The following is a 22,081-nucleotide window of genomic DNA, read 5'->3' as shown; positions in this document are numbered from 1 at the left end:
TTGTTCCTCCGTCGCGGGGTTCCTTCCAACTACAGTCGGTGCTCTTCTTTTAACTCAGAGGTTTAAACCCTCATTCTAATGCCATTCCACAACATTCGCTTCAGATAACAGTTATAGAGTTCACTTTTGTTTAGTTTCATCAGTATCTATTTGTTTTGAACAGTAATGACCTTGCTAATAAGGTTAGGTCGAGACTGTTACTCAGTAACCAGTCCTCGGTTATGGCTACCTTATACTCGTATACAACCTTGTTTTACTATTTACGTACCATTTACTTTACCTGGGTACCAACCCAGCCCCTGCCCATTTAACTGACAGTCCATTTCTTTAAGGTTTACACTTGTACACTATGCTAATCATTGCGACAGTATCTAGGAAAACAAACAGACTTTTCCTATTTAACTACTGTAACTTCAATGCACATTAATTTCCAATCAGGGACTACACAGTTTGGAACCGTACCTGATTACCAATGTCAGGAATGGTTTTTCAAACAAACAAGTCACCTGAGCTTTAATTCTGCTCTCCACCCAGCCATGAGATCCATCCCTCAGACGGAATTCTCCCCCCGAGCCATCCTGCAGGCCTCCAGCCCTCAACAGGATTTGTGCACTCTCTGTGCCAGGTTATCTGGTCCTAACCAGACTTAACCACTTTTCTTTTCTTCCCTTTTTCCTGTTCTTGGAAAAAGATTTTCTTTCCTCTGTCTGTCCTCACAGCCCAGAATTTCCCTCAGTCAGGACTTTTCCTGTTTTGGAGGGTAGTTCCATCAGTTATCACAACTGATCATTTTCTTTAAATTTCACCTCTTAGAGGCTGCCAGCAATTCCAAGAAATATTTAAATTACTTAATTAAAATAGTTTGTCACAGTTTTGTTTAAACATAACAACAACTGATTACTGTCTTTTACCACAGTAAACTTTCAAATTTACATGTCCTGGGGTTATTACATCTCCCCCTCCTGAGATTGGACATCGTCCCGATGTCTGTCTCCCTTAAACAAGTTTGGGTAAGCTTCTCTAAGGAGTTCCTCATCCTCCCAAGTGGCCTCTTCCGGTCCATAGTGCTGCCACTGCACTTTAGCTTGGAAAATAACCCGTTTCCGCAGCTGCACTTCTCTCCGGTCGAGAATGGTCAGTGGTTCGACCAGAACCTCGCCTTCCGGCTCGACCTGCAATCAGCAACAGATTTAATTATTTTTCAGTTTAGAAGCAACGCTTATCTATAGTGACCAGATTAATTCTTACCCGAACATTCTGCCATTGAATCACATGTTTAGGATCGTAAACGTATTGCTTTAATACGGATACGTGAAACACATTGTGGATCCTAATATGGCTTGGTAGGGCAAGTTGATAAGCTACCGGCCCCACTTTTGCCAAGATCTGGAAAGGTCCAAAGTAGCGAGGTGCTAGTTTGGCACATCCGCTCCACTGCAAGGTACTCCTTCTTGGTTGGATTCTTACAAATACATGATCCCCAACCTGGAATTCCTTGAATCTTCTCTTTCGATCAGCGAAACTTTTCTGTCTGTCCTGAGCGGCTTTTAAGTTGGCACGCACCCTCTTTACCGTATCCTCCATTTCCTTGAGCATGTCAGGACCAATTCGCAACCTGTCCTCCGGTCCACCCCAGCTTGCGGGTGTGCGGCACTTCCGCCCATACATAACCTCAAAAGGACTCATCTGTGTTGAGGAGTGATATCCATTGTTATATGCGAATTCGACCAGGTGGAGATAGTCTTCCCATTGGGTTGGCTTCATCATAACGCAGGCTCTCAGCATGTCCTCCACAACCTGATTCACTCGTTCTGTTTGGCCATCTGTTTGGGGATGATAAGCTGTGCTAAAGTTCAGTTGTGTTCCTAGTTCAGCAAACAATGTCCTCCAAAAGGTTGATGTAAACTTGACATCCCGATCAGAGATAATCACCTTCGGAAGCCCATGCAACTTAAACACATTTTGCATGAAAATATGAGCAATTTGCACAGCCTTATATGTCGACTGCACAGGTATGAAGTGTGCTGCCTTACTCAGCTTATCCACTACCACCATAATGGAATCATTATTTTTCTTTGTTTTAGGCAGTCCAGTTATAAAATCCATGGAGATAGTCTCCCATTTCCATTCCGGAATGGGTAAGGGTTGTAACAGCCCTGCTGGATGCAAATGTTCCGCCTTAATCTGCTGACATTCTAGACATCGTGCTAGATACTCAGCTATCTCCTTCTTCATTTTTGGCCAGTAATATTCTTTTCGAAGAGCGGTAACCATTTTCTGGTAGCCCGGATGCCCAGTATAATGGCTGGTATGAAATTCATCCAGAATCAGCTTCTTAACACTGTCTTCATTGGGTACATACAGCTTTTTGTTAAAGTACAGCATTCCGGCATCATCCAGCTCATGCCCCTGTTGTGTTTCTTTACCAGGAAGTTGCTGTATTCGCTGTTTAATTTGCTGGTAAACAGCATCACATTCAGCTGCTGTTTTTATCCTTTCCAATAAAGTATTCTGCCATTTACTAACTGAAATTTTGCACAAGCATTGTACTTTTCGACTTAATGCATCAGCCACTCGGTTCTCCTTTCCTTTTAAATGCTTAATTTCAAAGTCGAATCCACTTAAGAAGTCAGCCCAACGAGCTTGCCTTGTGTTTAAAGTGGGTTGGCTGAAATAGTTTGTTAGGCTGTGGTGGTCTGTTAGTAACAGAAATTTTCTGCCCAAAAGGTAGTGCCGCCACATTTTCAGGGCATGAATGACAGCAGCCAGCTCCAAGTCGTAAGCAGAGTATTTCTGCTCATGCTCTTTCAGCTTCCTAGATTCATAAGCAATGACTCTTCCTTCTTGCATCAGCACTCCTCCCACACCTTCTTTACTTGCGTCCGTGCAGACCACGTAATCCTTATTAGGATCAGCTATACTTAATACAGGTGCGGTAGTGAGTAAGTGCTTGAGTTGTTCAAAGCTCTTCTGGCATTCTGAGGTCCACTTAAATACTTTTCCCTTCTTTTGCAAAGAGGTGATAGGGTATGCTACCCTCGAAAAGCCTTCAACAAATCTTCTATAATAACCCGCTAACCCCATAAAGGACCTAATATCTGCCACGTCCTTTGGTATAGGCCACTCCATTATAGTTCTGATCTTCTCAGGGTCTACTGCGATTCCTTCCTTGGTGATTACGTGGCCCAAATATTGTATCTCCTCCTTGTAGAAATCACACTTACTAAACTTTGCATATAATTGATGTTCTCGCAAAGTTTGCAACACCAATCTAAGGTGTTCCTCATGCTCCTTTCTTGATCTGCTGTAAATCAGAATGTCATCTATGAATATCAGCACAAACTTGTCTAAAAACCGATGAAACACACTGTTCATCAAACACATGAAGGTAGCAGGTGCATTGGTCAGCCCAAAAGGTAGCACCACGAATTCATAATGCCCATACCGCGTTCTGAAAGCGGTCTTAGCGATATCCTCCTCTTTAATTCTGATCTGATGGTAACCAGATCGCAGATCAATTTTAGAGAATACCGTTGCTCCCTTTACCTGATCAAAAAGTTCGTCGATCCTAGGCAAAGGGTATTTGTTTTTTATCGTGAGCTTATTCAGCTGACGATAATCAATGCACATCCGAAAGGTTCCATCTTTCTTTTTGACGAATAGCACTGGGGCTCCCCAGGGTGATACGCTGGGACGGATGTAATTTTTATCTAACAGCTCCTGCAGTTGCATTTTTAATTCTGTTAGTTCTGGTACACTCATACGGTAGGGTGCCCGTGATACAGGTGCTGCCCCTGGAATCAGCTCAATTGTGAAATCCACATCCCTTTTAGGTGGTAATCCCGGCACTTCCTCGGGAAAAACATCTGCAAAATCTTGTACTATCGGAATGCTACCCAGCATAGCAGTTTTATCTTTCTGATTTGCGTATCCCACCTGAATAGCGTAGATTTGACATTTCTTCCTGATGCACTTAGCTAGCTGAGTTGCTGTAATGGGTCGAATCTGCACAGGGTGTCTGATTCCTTGTAACTCCTGCTGTTCTCCACGGTCATCCTTATAATAGATGGTTTTGGTCTTGCAGTTTACTAAGGACCAGTGTTTCTCCAGCCAGTCCATCCCAATCAAGATGTCATAGGAACCCAACGGTAATACATTCAAATCCGCCACTATTGGCTGTCCTGCTATGGTCAAGGAACAATTATTTACCTTGGCCAAGACTCGTCTCTTGGCTCCTGTAGCTAGTTGGACCAGCCACGGATTCCTGAACTTTTCAGCTTGCAGTTTACACTGTTCTACTATTTTCGGGCTAATATAACTTAAAGTAGCCCCTGGGTCTATAAGAACAGCTATGGAAAGGTTTGAGATTTTACCTTCGAATTCGACCATAGATGGCTGGTACTCCGCTTGGCGATCCTCCAGTGCTGCATTGATTCTGGGTACACTACGTGCCACGTCCCCAACAGTCGATGCTTCATGAATCTGGGATATCTGGTCTGTCCCCTTTCTCTGTGGGCAGTTTTTAACATAGTGAGGTCCTCCACAACCCCAGCATTGCACTGGCGGTCTGGTCATCCCCTCACCTTCTGGTCTAACAGACTGCTCATTTGCTTTAGATTCGCTCATTGGTCTGGACCGGGGCGCATTCCTTGCAACAGGTCTACTGTTTAGTCCTTTACCAGCACCTTTATTCCCACTGCTGCGACTTCCTTTGCTGCTCCCAACCATCCGACCGCTTCTTTTCTCATTCCATCTTTTGCTCGAAGTGTCCCCCTTCTGTTTACTCTGCTGGTAGCAGATTCTCGCTTTACGGATGGCCTCATCCATGGTTCTAGGATTGTCGAATTCAATCCTTTCCCTTATATATGAAGGTAAGCTGCTCACAAACCTTTGGACCTTGGCTTTCTCCTCCTTGATGTAAGGTACATAACGTAGCAGCGAGGTAAAACGGTTAATGAACTCGTCCATGGTCTGCTGTCCCAGTCTTAAGTCATGAAATTCCCTTGCCTTTTCATCATAGAAGCGCTCAGTCAGGTACCTTTCTTTAAAATATTTCTGGAACTTCTCCCATGTAATGGTTCGTTCGCTGACCCCCTTGACAATCTTGATTTCCTCCCACCACAAGGTTGCCTTACCTTGTAACTGGAAGATTGCCAATCTTGCCTTCAAATTGTGGTCATATTCATACAACTGAAAATACTTATTCATATTTATCAACCAGGCTTCCGCAGCTTCCTCCTGTTCACCATCAAAATGTGGGGGTTTAATCTTTCGGAATTCTCCCTGCAGTTCCATTTTCTGACGTTTTGAGGTTTGCTGCTGAGGTGCATTGTCAGAGTGATTTTCCTTGTCGTCAGAATTTTCAGGTTCCATATGATAGTCTTGTTCTTCTGTCACCCTCTGCTGTTCTGCACTGGGGTTAGACAGGGGTGGGTTCTGCCTGTCTGACAGGCTCTTCAGAATCCTTTCCTGTTCAACTGTTAAACGCGCGTTGTCCTCTCGCAACCGTGCCATCTCATTCTTCAATTCCTGGACAGTTTCCAGGATTGCAAGGTTGGTACTCCGTGATTCTGCACCCAATTGCACCCACAGCTCTGCATTCTCTTGAGGGTTGCTGCCGGGTCCTTGCATTTTGTCTCTTCTCTGGTTTAACTGCTAGCTGTTGCAATTCTGTATTTCACCCCAAATAAACAGAACACAGTTAAGTACATTGTTAGCTTGCATATGTTTGCCTGGTGTACCCTTCTGCATACTGAAATAAGTTCTACCTGAGGCCACAGTGTTGAAACTTGGCTCTGATACCAATTTGTCACACCTCTTTCCACATATACATAATTTTTTTTTTTTAATATATACCCAACCATTCTAACTTAATGCTCACTATAAGATAATCCGGTCTTACGTGTGCACATTACACTTTATAATCATAGTTCACACATTATACCATATACATGTGTATCATTGGCATGCGATACTATTTTATGGATCCCTGTTTTATATTCCACACGGCATTAAGCATAATAGTAACTATGTTATAGGTGTATACTCTACCTATATTACAGTACCTACTAAAGATATTACCAACGGCACTGTATTAATGGGCGTGGGCTTTGATGGTCCCGCTGCAGTACTATCGGATGACAGGTCATACTTACCTTTAAGACAACAGTCCTTCCGGGGCAGGTGGCATGGCCTGGTTTCTCCGGCCATGTGATGCCTTGGTATTGCAGATTTTGGTCTTACCGCCTGTGATTCCCGCCTTACTTCGACGGCCCAGATCTCATCCGGAGATCGGAGGGTTGGAAATCGTTCAAGGGTCATCTATGATATTTAAGCGTCTCCACACTATCTTAGCGTTCATTTGGTGTCCGCGGTCTTTGCGGACCTGGTTCAATGCTCCTTCTCGAGCTCGACTCCAACAACCTTATCCCTTCAACCTGCAACGCTCCAGAGACTGCATTCCGCCCATAATCGAATCCTCACAGGTATTAACATGGTATATCAGTCTTGCATTATGATTTAATTGCTTTGTTATCCATGGAGTGTTACTTATAGTCTTTACATTTCTTTACCGAGTTTGTGCAGCCGCATATTGCTATGCTTCGGACGAACCCATGGTGTCTTCACACTGCAAAACAATCCTCCGGTGACACACAGGTATGTTCCCGGCATTCGAAGCCCTGTTTACTTAGTAATGGTTAATGGTTACAATCATGAACTACCATGTGTGTTTTGGTGCAGACCTCTGCCTCCAATACGGTTTTCTCATTTCCGCTGCCGGGTATTCTCTGTGGAGAACCCTTACAGTTGCCTTCGCTGCATAGATAGGTCACGACGGTGATTTCGCTGTTGAATGTTATAGTTCATAGAGAAGTTCTGGGTTACGTTATGCATTTCACGTTTATTTTTCCATTTGGATTTACAGAACTGCCTTGCGGCAAGTTTGGTACATTTGATGTAGTTTACTTGGGTTTCAGATCTGGTCTTCACGCACAGATCCCGTAATGAGTAAATTGGGGCTTGTTCCCTTAATCAAATGTACTGATTTATTTATGTTTAATATTTCACCGTTCGGTGCTGTTTGTAGTTACAACTGAGCACAAACTCTTTTAGCCCTCAGGGCATTTCCATCAGTATATTGAATCGTTTCAGATTGTTTGTCCGATACTCAAGAAACAGAGGCATAGGGTTTATATTTTGCTACAGGTTTTATTTATTTTTCATACGGCATTCGCCTTGGTGTTATCAAAGTTATGATGATAATTTCTGGTTACCAGTTCTGTATTTCCAGACGCTCTTTTATCGCCAGTCTGTATAATATGACCTCGGCGAATGTTTAGCGTTTGATAGTTAGCCCTTTTCCCTGTGGAAAAGACTATCCTTCATGCATGATTACTGTCTCTCTTTCAGTTTTCGCACAGTTTCCCTGATTAAAATGAATATCTATCGTTACAGTTGCATGCACAGGTTCTCTGGTTTAATATGATTATCTTTCATTTTCGTTTGCATGCATCGTATCTGGATATGTATTACCACTGTTATTATTTGTTGCTATAATACACAGAACCTTGGTTTATTCGTATTCTTTCTATACCTGGTTATAGCTCTATAAACACAGGTTTGTTTTTATATCCATACCGCGAGTACTGAGACCCGGTAACAATTGTTTAATGAAGTGTATTACAATTTCTGTTCTCTATTTCACCGTTCACCAACACTCTCTGTATAGAGTCATTTGTTGGTCATACACAGAATATTATTTGCTTATGTTACCTACTGTCTCATTGTTCCTTCGTCGCGGGGTTCCTTCCAACTACAGTCGGTGCTCTTCTTTTAACTCAGAGGTTTAAACCCTCATTCTAATGCCATTCCACAGCATTCGCTTCAGATAATAGTTATAGAGTTCACTTTTGTTTAGTTTCATCAGTATCTATTAGTAATGACCTTGCTAATAAGGTTAGGTCAAGACTGTTACTCAGTAACCAGTCCTCGGTTATGGCTACCTTATACTCGTATACAACCTTGTTTTACTATTTACGTACCATTTACTTTACCTGGGTACCAACCCAGCCCCTGCCCATTTAACTGACAGTCCATTTCTTTAAGGTTTACACTTGTACACTATGCTAATCATTGCGACAGTATATAGGAAAACAAACAGACTTTTCCTATTTAACTACTGTAACTTCAATGCACATTAATTTCCAATCAGGGACTACACAGTTTGGAACCGTACCTGATTACCAATGTCAGTAATGGTTTTTCAAACAAACAAGTCACCTGAGCTTTAATTCTGCTCTCCACCCAGCCATGAGATCCATCCCTCAGACGGAATTCTCCCCCCGAGCCATCCTGCAGGCCTCGAGCCCTCAACAGGATTTGTGCACTCTCTGTGCCAGGTTATCTGGTCCTAACCAGACTTAACCACTTTTCTTTTCTTCCCTTTTTCTTGTTCTTGGAAAAAGATTTTCTTTCCTCTGTCTGTCCTCACAGCCCAGAATTTCCCTCAGTCAGGACTTTTCCTGTTTTGGAGGGTAGTTCCATCAGTTATCACAACTGATCACTTTCTTTAAGATTCACCTCTTAGAGGCTGCCAGCAATTCCAAGAAATATTTAAATTACTTAATTAAAAATAGTTTGTCACAGTTTTGTTTAAACATAACAACAACTGTATTACTGTCTTTTACCACAGTAAACTTTCAAATTTACATATCCTGGGGTCATTACACCAAAACTGTTCATCTACACAGAAGAGATTGGGCATAAAAGCTTCCTGAAGCCTTGTGGGCCTACAAGACTACATGGAGGAATACAACAGGACATTCTCCCTATGAACTCGTTTATGGGAAAAAAGTCCTGCTCCCCATTGAGTTTCAAGTCAAGACTTTCAAGATGGCAGTTCAGTTGGGGATGGACATATCAGAAGCCCAAAAGCACAGAATGGAGCAGCTGAATAACCTAGATGAGATCAGACAAGAAGCAATTTTAAGAACTGATCTAGTTCAACATCAAAGAGCTAAGTGGCATGACAGATACATCAAAGAGAAAAAGTTTCAAGAGGGAGATTGGGCACTACTGTTTGATTCCAAATTTAAAGACTTCAAAGGTAAATTTCAAACCCATTGGCTTGGGCCATATGAGATTGACAAAGTCTTTAGCAATGGAGCGGTAAGAATCGAGACCATTGATGAATTTCAAACTCCTCTTATTGTGAAGGACCACAGATTGAAAATTTATCATAAGCCACTCTCAAAAGAGGAAGTTGTCAAAATGTTTCAAGAGAATTCTGCAATAAGGCTGGTGAAGAAGAATCCTTCTTCTCCACCAACCTAACCTTTATTTCTTTCAATTAAAAAAATAAAACTTGTTAATGCCTAAATAGGTAATAAATTAGAAATAAATTATTTATAAATGTAAAATGTTTTATTATATTTATTTATTAAAAATGTTATATTATTTAAAATAAGTTATAAGTAGTAAAATTGTTAAGAAAATTTATCAGATAAAAAAAAGTTAAAATTGTTTGATCAACAACTATGGCTCCTAACACGTGTTGGTGTTGGTGACCAGTAGTATTATATGCAGTTCAAACATTTAAAATATGAGGGAATTCTCAATTGGTTGGGGCTAGGATAGCTTAAAAGCATGCCATACATCTATTTTTTAGTTGGATTTGCACGAATGACCAAATGAGGCAATATATCTATGGTTAGTTGATGTGCACGAATTACCAGATGACGCAATACATCTATTGTTATTTGGATGTGCATGAATGACGAGAACAGATTATTGATTTATTGGTGCATAGGCAAAGTCAATAGTTACATAGAAACATGGAAACTTTATGACAATGGGTATAGGGTTAGGAGATCTTGGTAGACATGTGTAGCCTTGTTGATAAAGTTTTGACATAGATCTAGGTGATGTGGAAGAGGACCATGTAGGTTTTATAAATTGGATCTAAATAATGGTTCCGTTGAAATGTATAGAAGAAGTTTTAGGTAAATTTGTTAATAAATGAGTCAAGGTTGTTAGTTCAATAGTGGTGGTTTTGCACTTTTCACTCATGATTTAAGCCTTTAAAAAAATTTAGGGATTCTCCACTTGACGTGTCAGAGTTTAATAGAAAAGTCAAAGTTAAATGGCAGTCTTACTTGGCCATAATTGAATTGTTGCCTACCAATATAGTTATATCTCTAAAAGCCTATGTAATAGGCACACGTAAATTAAGAATTTGAATTTTCAACTTTCGTGGATATAATACTTCATTTTCACAATTTATCCACTAAATTATCTAAAAAAACTTTTCCACATCAATTTAATTATTAGCAAAACTCTAAATAAATTATATATATATAATTCTTATTTAAAGGTTATTGATAAAAACATAAAATCTACCTCTTTTCGCGCAAGAAAAACAAAATCCTTTACATTCATAATCAAAACTCTATCCAATAAAGTCATATATATAAAATATAATTGAACCTTAAACCAAACAATTACTGTATTGAACAATAATTATTACGACTTATACCACAAGACTTTATAAAAATAAATACTCATAAACCAGTGAAATATAATACATTCGCTTACCAAATGTACAGAGGAAAACGAGTTTCTCAACCAACCTGCATGCTCCGCAATGCGATTTTGACTGCGGGGTGGTTTTACGTAGGTCCCGCTCAACGTGGTTTAACGGAATCCACTAAGGTTGTTTCATCCGGGGCTGTAAGTTAGATATGTTAAAAAACCATGATTGGAATGTTCATAAAACTTCCAAGTTAGATATGTTAAAAAACCATGATTGGAATGTTCATAAAACTTCCACTGCCAGATGCCTAGATATAGTGTTCGTCAAAGTTCTGTGGATGAAGGGAAGGCGGAGAGTTGAAAAACCTAATAACCTACTTCCAAAACGGAGGCTTTCAATTGTATGTGTTTGTGTTTTAATAGCAGCATTGCTCTCAGAGGAGATGGCCTCCGCCGTCCAAGTTTGTCAGAATAAGCGAGCGAGAGAGGACTATTCGAATGGCGGCTTGGCTCTGCCAGACACGAAGCGAAAGAATAGCGGGTTAACATTGACGCAAGACAGTGATCTCATGGCCTTGTTCTACGAGATCGATAATTTGGATGCTTATAACAGTAATCCAGAAGATACAGATACTGTGAATGAGCTCAACGTGGTTATAAAGGCACAGGAAGATGAAATTGGATTGGAGGCACAAGCAGAAAATAAAATGGAGTCCAGTGAAGAGAGAGGCGGTGCTGATCAGATGGATTCAATTAAGCAAGGCGAATTAACTGCAGACGGATCAAATTCTGAAGCGACCTCAGCGTGTGATATAGGAGACTTGACTTACTACTACAATGTTCATGCTGAGCTTGGTTTGTTCGCAGAACATATTTATCCGAACGAACTTTGGAATCTTCATCGACAATTATGTCGGCGGAGATTCAATGGCCGATATCATGTCTTTAGATGCTGTTCACGGCTATGGCGAGATTACGGAGGATTTCTATGGATCTCTGTGGGAAAATGACATTTGGCAGTTGAATGAACATTCAGTTATTCAAAATGATTTTGAATCGCCAAAGAAAGTGGAAGTTGGATTTGTAGTCAGTGAAGCCGAGTTTCATGACCTCTCGAACGATATTAGTTCAATCCAACGTCTCAGCGAAAATAAGGGAGAACTGTAATGTGTTCAAAAAAATAAATTGCATCGTTTGCAAGTTCAAAATAGTTTTTCCTGCTTTTGCAAGTGAAAATAATAATCAAATTCGAGAATCTTCTTTATTCCCGAATACTTTCTCCCAAGTTATATGCGAAGCCGTCTGTAGCATGTCACCCAAAAATGTATGTGGAAAGGCTAAGGCCTACGCTGAACCATAGTTTTCCTCATTCTAATTCGTCTGTATTGATTTCCATATTTTCAGAAAATGCTTAAAGAGTTACCCAAATGTTTTCTATATTTAAGCGGGCTCTCAAATACTTTCATCATTTTCTGTAGTCGATTATCTGTATCAACGTAAATTATCTGCCATATATTTTTCTAATGAGCCAGTTTGATTCTTTTAATATAATTTTAATAATTAAACTCTGCAAGAAAGGAGATTTGGTACATTCTCCCAAACTAAAATAGATGTAATATAAATTCATCATCAGTTTAAATATCTGTATATTATGTTTTTATTACCGAACTGAAATCTATATTTATATATAACTTTTTGCAATATAAATAATGCAAGGTTAAAAAAAAAAAAAAATCTTTAAAGCACAAAGCAATAAGATGGGTTATAATATATAAAATTAATTTATAAGTATTTTGATGTATTTTAATCTCTCTAATATTTTTATAATTTTAATTTAATTATTAATAATTATTAAATGGATAAGAAGGATTTAATTTCCATAAAATATTTTGGATTATTGATAATAGTATTTACAAATTAAATTGCAATCTATTTTTAAAATAGTTACGTAATTTTTGCATTTTTATTTAATTAGCAAAATGCTATATAAAGAAAAGGCCATTTGCAGTGAGTTATAATTTTTGGGATTTTTGGATATAAAATATTAATAAACCATAGTATTGACCCATGGTATAGTAACAATGCTTCCTGAAAAATTAAAAATAGCTATAGTAAAACATATTGTTTCATAAATGTTTAACTTGTATATTAAATTATATTATAATTAATAATAAGTATTTTAATGGTTATTATAAATGAATGTCTAACAACTTTTACCATTTATATGACAAAATTTCTTGTTCCATATATATTTAAATTGTATACTAATTTATTTTATAATTAATAATAAAATAAATGTTTCAATAATTATAATAGATAACTATATATCAATTATTACCAACTATTTAATTTACATAACTGCTATATAATCAATTTTCAAAAAAATTATACGATAACATCAACTTTTACCAACCATATATATTTTCAAAAAAATTATACTATAACATCAACTTTTACCAGCCATATATAAATAGGTGCTGTGTACTCAATTTATTTCGAAGGATTTATATTAGTCAATTTTCAAAGGATTTATATTACGGTCATAACATAATTTTTTCTATTAGAATCAATCGAATCGTCGCTATCCAACGACCGGAATCGGGCTTTATCAGTTGTCGGCTAACTCTGAAAAGGAGCTGACACCATGATGTCAACCAGGCGTTTTAATTTCATTATTATAGATATTATTTTACATTTCATATAACTACTTTAAAGTTTATATCATTCATACCATTATCGAGTACAAGTGATTTACGATTCTCTCAAACCCAATGGCCATCAATGGCAGTATTTGCTAGTTGTGGAAGTTCACGATTCATTACCTACTTGGTAGTTGCTAGTTCTGGAAGTTTACGCGTTGAAAACGAACAAAACCACGAATGGACATATTTAAACAATGAACTAATGGCTTTTCATAATTCAAATCTTTGCATTTCTTTACCTGCTCCGAAAAGCATAATGAGCTGTTCATAATTCAAACCTTTGAATTTTTTTACCTGCTCCAAATAACATAATGAATGGATATGCTTGAAAGTTATAAATGAATATAGATATATCTTAATCATAGATTTTTAAACTTGCAGAATATTTAATGTTATCAATATAATGAATAGGTAGGTCTAAAATTTAAAAATAAAAAATAGCATAAATTAATATAGATATATTTTAACCATAAATTTATTGAATTGTTAAAAAATCAAATATTTTTTTAGTGTAAATATTTTTTCAAGAAGTTTCAAAAAATTTGATTACTCTCAAGGTTTTGATTTTGTTAAATCAATGGTTAAGATAAATTTATGTTATAAATATTATTTTTGTTTAAATTACATTTTTGAATGCATATATGGATTGAATATTTTATAAATCTTCTTGATAATGTGGATGACATAAACCACATAGCTTAAATCTACAATTCCATTCAATATTTTCTAGATTTCAAGCAAAATTGACAAAAACATGTATTGAAATTTGAAATGTTTTAACACATAAAATTTCTGCGATTGAAATAATTTATGATAGTCTATATTAAAATGTTTTTTTTAACCTCCTATTTTGTGAGAATTGGAAATAAAGTTGTTAGATTTTGTAAGAATTGAAAGAAGAAGGTGATGCACTATACACAGAAGCATTTGATCTTTTATTAGGTTTTATCAGACTATATGATTTAGTGACGAGGTCGAAATTGAATTTCCAAGTTTTTGTTGTAATATTTTACACAGGAATTCAAATTTTGTCCTAATTTTTAAAAGTGGAGCAAACCACTTTTGGAAATGGTTTTTTCATATAGGATCGAAAGTAGAAATATCTGTTATTTTTAGTTTTCTTTTTGGATGCAAGAGAAAAAAATATATATTCTTCAACATGAGTATATAAGACTTTTTTTCCTTTGGAAAAAAACATTGAAATCATTTATTGAAAAATATTTAAACCAATATAAAAATTATACATCTCTTAACGCTATGAAAGAGAAAATATGAAATTTTGTTACTTTTACTTATAGGTAAGAATGAGAATGAAATATCTTTACCACATCTACTTTAGACCAAGTCAAATTCAAGATTTCAACATAATTCTTCTTAGTAATAACAGTAAATGCATAATTTCAACATAATTCTTCTCACTTAAAACCATAATATTTTTGTGAAGAATGTAGTGAAAAGAAGGACTGCAGAGTAGAGAGGAAGGTGTTGTGTGGAACAACTGAGCATTTGTATAGGCCTATGTTTTAACTGTCTGAAAGTTGTATGAAAAGTAGAACAACTAGGTAAAGCAAGTGGTGATTGCATTCACAAGAGGTTGATGCCTCTTGGAAAGTAGTGGTTTGCTATCTTAAAGGGGGTTGGGGTGTCTTGTGAGTGGGTGTTCACAAACTTATTGATGTAATTAAGTAGGAGCTTAAATTACATCATAATAACAAACGATTTGGTGGTTTTCTCCCTTTAGGTTTCCACATAAAAATACTTGTCAATATGTGCATGTTGCCCAAGTGATGGATTGTATGTTCATGTGAATGGTTTATATTTTTTCCTATATATTGTATTGAGAATGTTCACATAAGTAATTTCCAAGATTGAAAGGAAATTAAGAATTAAGCTTAAAATTGACAAACCTCACTAATTACTGATTCACCCCCGCTTAGTAATTCGTTATTCCAACACAACTACATAGAATGTTTCAAGATCATATGAGTCTTAATTATGGCATCTTACATAGGGCCAATTATTCTTTGATAGTATTTGTCTTTTACAAAATAAATCTATCGTTACATTTCTTCCCATGATAAATTTTTGGGATGGCTCTTATGAGATTTGCATCCTATTTTAACATGAGAGAGAGAGCTTTTCAAGAAACCCCTTCCTATAGATCCAAGGCACTACTTGAACTAATACACAAAAATCTCTGTAGTATAATGCAAGTGAAATCAATCAAAGCTAGTTTTTATTTCCTAGCATTTATTGATGACCCTAATCACTAGTCATGGATATATTTCGTCAAGAACAAATTAGAAATCTTTGAAAAATTCATAGAATTTAAAACCATGGCAATGAACCAGAGTGGAAGTACATCAAAGTACTTATATCAAATGGATTTGGTGAGTATAATTCCATATTGAAGCATTATATAGGTAGTAAGGAATCATGAGGAAAACTACATAAAGGCACTCTCCACAACAAAATGGAGTAGATGAAAGGAAGAACAAGACAATAATATAAATCGCCAGAGGTATGCTTAAGGATAAAAATCTATCAAATGCATTTTTTGGCAAAGTTTTTTCCTATTCATTTTATATACTGAATCTCTCTCGAACTAAGAGTGTGAAGGATAAATCTCAACAGGAAGCTTGGAGTTACATGAAATCCAGTGTATCACATTAAAAAAAAAATCTTTTTATAGCTTATGCACATGTTGTAGAAAATTGAAAATAAGTTTTATACCAAAAGTTAAATATATATCTTTCTTCGGTATAATAAGAAATCTAAAGAATATGGATTCTAAAATGTTGCTAGTAAGAAGTTTATAGTAAGCATGGATGCTAAATTCCAAGAAGGAAAATCATGGGATGATCAAGTTATTAAAACTGTGGGAAATCAAATTTGTTATCTACTATTAGATTAGAAACTGAATTATAAAGCACAAAAAGCATCACCACCAATAGTTCTAAGGTCATAGGTAGAAAGGTAATGTTCAAGAAAAAAAAATTATAGACAACTCACAATCTTTCTTACAATAATTCAAATCCCGCAATAGCCTCTCTAAGGAACTAGAAAATGAGACTTTTAGATAAATTTATGCACCACATGATGATGTGGATTAGGAAGAACACTTTGCTATACTATCATGCCAACAAATTGATCCGAATGGAAAGTGGTATCTACCCATGGTATCCACTCATGGTATTGAATAAACTAACTCATGGAGGCACCGAAAATACTATAAATAAAGGGCCACACCTTTCAAAAATGCATTTAGTATTCCAATGATGTAGATGTAAAATGGTGATATTTAGTCTCCTACATCTCGGGTCCAGGTTAGTGGGATAAGAACAAGGTTACGACTCCATGACAAGTAGGATATTCCATAGAAACTAGGGTCTACAACAGATATAAAGGTTCCTAGGAGAGGTAGAGGTGCAGGAGAAGGGGACTCTACCATGGAGGAATCTATGTTTTTCCCTTCATTGTTGTGGATGAAGAGGGCACCCGCCTCATCTATGGCACTAACAAAAAACCCCTGCCTCACTGTCAGAATTGTTGTGCCTACAATTGCCTCTATGAGATGGAATAATTAGCATGGAACTATGCTCTGTGTGTCATCCTCAATGACCTCTTCACCTCTAGATTATGATTTAAATTTCTCCTCCTATTGTCAAATCTACATATACCAGTATTACTTTTAATGGATCTTCCTCAAGCATTACACCTTGAAACTATTGCGTCCACCTTGCTCAGTGTAATTGTTTGCGACTATGTGATTAAATTTGTCCAATGAGATTCCAACAATTTCATTATGCCATGTGGTGAGCTCCAGTATTGTAGCAATAATGCTACAACTCCTGGGGCTTCCTGTCTCTTAATTTTATCAACCCGGTAGTTCGTACAAACTTGGAAGCGACGGTGTTGTATGCACAAGTACTAGCTCTTGTCGCAGCTGTCACTTGGTCAGCTGGCACAAGTCCGCTAGGGCTCAAGCCAACTTCTATAGGCTCTCAGAAGAAGCTTGCTAAATGATGGACGAAAGCTATCTCAAAGAAAACTAATCTACTTGGCAAAAACGAACTGAAAGCAAATCAAAGCATAGAAACCCTAGGAAACCCTAATTTGACTAGTCTAACCTCTATGATGCAAAGAATGTGAATGAAACTTCTACCAATGATGCCATTACTTCTAATGAGTGAAAGTGCATGAATCTAAGCTACTTGCATCTTAAAAGACATGTTTTTGTATTTTTTCTTTAAGTGGATGGAGTGATTGTGATTTTGTGTTTATTAGGGTTTGGTTGTGCAGATGTGATGCGGAAGGAAGGGAAGCTTGGGAAAGGTTGGGGAGGCTAGGAGAGGTTCCCAAGGATCCTTAGCAACCATCCATAGAGGTTCCTCATGCTCAGAGGCTCAGCAACCGAGTGAGTGGCCTCCTACAGGATGTCTGCAGGGGATCCTACAGGAAACGCAGGGATTTCTACAGGATGTGCTGTAAGTGGAAGTTTTGGGTGATGGTGAAGGGATGGAATGGTTTGGGTGGATAGGTAAGGTGGAGATGAGACTTGTGATGACTCAGGGGCAGAGAAATAGGATAGAGAATGAGTGCACGAAGTGGTTGGTGGATAGAAGGATGGGATCAACAAAAGGACAAAAGGATGAAGCTACGTGGTAGTGAATGAGTTGGAAGGTGAACAACAATGTAAAACCTATGAACAGCAATGTAAAACCGAGAAAAATGAATGTGCATGAAGCTGTGATGAAGGTGTATGGTGCAAGAGTGAAGTGCATGGAAAGATCTATCATAAACGAGACTATGTTGCAGCATGTATAAAGTGAAGAACTGCGTATTGTTGTGGTTGGTATAGGCTGCACTCCAATCTCCAAACAGAGATGGCAGTGGAGACTTCCTCAACCTTTTTCCTTGGAGCTCCAATGTATTATCAACCTGCTAGTCTAACTAAACAACCGAAAGCAATTCAACCATAAGCTAAACTCATTCAATCCCATAAAAACTAACTCAGCAAACCTGTAATTTCGAATTTCATGGTAAAGCAATGAAATAAAGTGCTGAAACAAAAAGGAATTAACATTACAACACAGACGAGGTCTGTTGCTCTCTTAAAAACTCAGAATTGGATCAAAAGCTGCCTGTCTTTATTGAATAATCATGAATCTAATGACATGCCAAAACTGGCTTACAAGGAGCAAAAACCGAGCTACAACATGACTAACCAAATTGACTAACTAGCTAACCCCAAATTGACTAACTAGCTACACAAAATGACTACCCACTAGCTAACCAAAATGAGGCCCCAAGCCTTCTTATTTATACAATTTGAGGACCCAACAGTCCTCCTAAAAGTTAGGGACTTGGCTGCCCAAGACTTGTAATTAACAGCAGTCCAACTTGACTTGCTTGGCTGCCCTTGAGCTGATTGATTCGGTGGCCCTTGAACTCCGAGCTGATGGTGGAGAATTCGAGGTAAGGGCCCATAAATGAGGGGGACACCTTCCTACAAATCCTCTAGCTTGTTCTCCCACGAATTTGGCTGCCAAGTGCTCATTAAGACCTTCAATTTTGTCTCCAAGTTGACCAAAAAGGCTACACAAAGCACCCATTAGACTTGTTGGCATAATGACTAACCAAATTCACTCTATTAACATAAAAATAATCAAAAACATGCAATAAACAAATGAGAATGGTGGACTAAGCCAAATTAGGAGGTTGAATGAGCCCAAATATTTGTCCATTTTTGGGGCTCATCATCACCCCCCTACTGAAAGTGTTGCTCATCCTCTGAGCAACCAAATCTCTCCCCTTGTCTTTGATGGTCCTGGTGACTTCCTTGGCTAGCATCTCGGCCAATTTCTCCTTTGGCTTCCCGCTTTTCAAACTTTCCTGTAGAAACTCTTCGCTGGCTTCCTGTAGAAACAGTCTGCTAGCTTCCTGTAGAAACAGTCTGCTAGCTTCCTGTAGAACGAATTTTCTCTGATTTTGCCTGCGGTATTGTCTCAACTTGTTCTGTTTTAGTGGCTTGTTGAAGGCTTACATTCACAGGTACACTGATAGTTTCACCAGATGAATTGGACTTAGACACTGCATCATTCAAATCTGAAACTGTTTTTTCCTTTTCTCTGAAAATCTACTTGCTCTACAATGTTGTTTGTTAATACATCCTTTGTCTCAAAAGCTTCAAAATTTTCAGTCTCTTTTAGATATGCAGAATCATTTGCCAAGACATCCTCCATTTCTGCTACTTTTCTTAGTGCCCTCAGCCTTGGTATGAGTGTGCAAGTACATTCTTGTAGAAGGCTAAACCATGATCAGATTATGTCCAAACCTTGAAATTTAAACGGCCCCTCTCAAAAAAATGGTAGCTGCATGCAGAGCCTCAGTCAATCTTCACTGATAAGTACATTGTCCGCACAAACCAAAGGCATGCATAGAAATCTATGATACCGGTCAGAACAACAAATGAGTATGACATGATGGGCATGTAGCCAAAATATGAAATGCTAGAAACAAGTTTTGTCATCTCCAGCTTGGTGAATAAATAGAATGTGGCATAGAGAAACAAGTAGAATGTGGAGGAGCCTGCAATCAAATAAGATTTCCACCACCGGTTGTAATCTTCACTGCACATTTCATCGTAGCACAAGATAACAGTGATTTCTGCACATGTAACCATGAGGATCACAAAGACAATGAACAGGAACCCAAATATACAGTAGGACTAATGCAGCCCTATTGAAGTTAATCTGAAGAACAATCCAATGGATACAATATAAAAGGACTGAGGCAAACATAGTCTCGAAAGGAACTATACCAACTGATTTTTTTCCATAGCAGTGCATTGAGAATAAAGAAAATGCAAAAGGAAATGCATGGAAACAAGAATGTGGCCTTCAGCATATTCCTCCTTTCTCCTCGTTTTGAGCTTGAACTTTTCTAAAAATCCCGTGGTCAGCCAACAGAAGCATCAACCCACAGAAGCGCCTCATGTTTTCTCTCTTCAGGGTTGTTTTCTGCCTTTCCTGTAGACGACATCCTGTAGAAACGCCTGTAGAGTGTGATTCGGCCTTTGAGTGATCTTTGCATGCGGGAGAATTGTTAACAAGCCCAAAAACTTGATGAAGGACGTGAGTTTAACATTTGCAAGTGTAAATGAACAACAATTAGCAAGTGTACATGAACAACAATTAACGTGAGTCTTCAGCCGAGCGTTCCTTTATTCACTGCGTGATTTGTGGTGAGGTGGCAGAGACCTGCGCTTAGCCCATGCAAACTGTTCGTCCCCTGCAGTTCCATCTGCCTGTAATCCCTTACCATTTGTTTCACTGGAGTTTAAACTATCCATAACTGGCTGTGTTTTTTCAGTTTCACGTGAATGACCATGCTGCGTGACTGCCGGCTGAGTTCTTAGGGACGACAATCAGCTGAACCTTGCTAATTCGTGGCTCAATCCCACCATTCCATTAATTCATGCAGTTTTCGAATTAAATTTATGCAATAGAGGAATGAGTTTGTCACATACCTCGAAGTTGAATGGTTGCCGTGAGCTTTTTGCTGCTGCCTGCTCTGATTTTGCTGCTGCATGCTTAGTTTTTCTGATTGCATGTGGCTTGGCTGCTAATCCTTGATTGCTTTTTTCATGTGCAGGTGTCCTCTGGCCGGATCTGAGTGCATGCAATCATTTCCACGTTCAGATCTGCTTCTCAAGCTACTGCTGCTGCATGGGCACAAAACCAGAACTTGTTTTCGCCATATCTCTCAAACGGCAAACCGGATTGAGCTGAAACTCGGTGGGCATGTTCCTACCATCATGACGCATCTCCCATAGCAAATTCGTGATCAATGGATGCACGGATTTCGAGAAAACTGGAAAATGGCTGAAGATTTCAGAGGTCTATTTCTCGGAAACCGTGCATCGGAATCGGCTGAAACTGCTTGGGTAGGCTACTATCACCCACGTGCATCTCCCCATGAAACAGGTTTTAAAACGGATGCACGGATATGGAGAAAATGCAAAAATGGCTGATGGTGATGGAGGCTGATTTCTTGGAAACCGTGCATCGGAATTGCATGAAACTGCTCAGGCATGTTTTCATCAACCTTGTACAATTCCCCATAAAACGGTTTGTCAAATGGATGCATGGTTTTCAAGTTATGGCAAAAACAAATTCTGCTCTATGGATTTTTGCTTCAAGGCACTTTGCATGTGTTTGCATGGTATGACAAAATGAATTTTGGCTGTGATGTAGGTATGGAGATGATGGAGGAGGAGTTGGAAGATTGCATGAGGACTTCTGAACCCTTGAGGAAGCTACCATGTTCTCCAAACCACTTTTTGAAATCCATGGCTAGTTTCCCTCAATTTCTACAGGAAGTTCCTGTAGAAGCACAATGAGAAGCACAATGAGGTGGACGAATGATGGAGAAAGGCAAGGGATGGACACACAAGTGCTTGTAGGCCTAATCAACAGATTCCCACCATTAGATTCACTTTTGAGATTGAATTTGGCTCGTCCAAAGGTTCTACAGGATGTTTCCTGTAGAAATACAGAGCTTCCTGTAGAAAACACAGTTTTGAGGAAAGAAGCATAATGACATGGAAAAAAAATGATGGAAAAGGGGTGAGGAGTGGAAACATGGATGAGTGTAGGCCTCGTGGACATATTCCAAGCCTTCAGGTCCTCTTCGGAGATCAATTTGGCTTTTTTGTAAGCTTCCTGTAGAAGATACGAAACTTCCTGTAGAAGGCACAAAAACTCCTTTGACCTTGATTTGAGTGCTCCTCCTGCCATGAAACATCCTTCTTGCAACCTGAAATGTCATTGCTGCAACATAAAATT

General features: G+C 38.3%; 1 pseudogene; it reads left to right on the top strand.

Annotated features, from left to right (window-relative positions):
- The first annotated feature begins 10,846 nt into the window (after positions 1-10,846).
- LOC149171686 (uncharacterized) lies at positions 10,847-11,938 on the top strand (annotated as a pseudogene).
- Positions 11,939-22,081: the final 10,143 nt, after the last annotated feature.

Source organism: Pinus tabuliformis, chromosome 4_2, assembly GCF_031772625.1.
Source record: "Pinus tabuliformis cultivar Carrire ecotype Pingquan chromosome 4_2, CPIR1, whole genome shotgun sequence".
In the NCBI taxonomy this organism is placed as follows: domain Eukaryota; kingdom Viridiplantae; phylum Streptophyta; class Pinopsida; order Pinales; family Pinaceae; genus Pinus; species Pinus tabuliformis.
The sequence above is the reverse complement of the archived record's forward strand: the minus strand, read 5'-3'. Positions and strand labels throughout refer to the sequence as shown.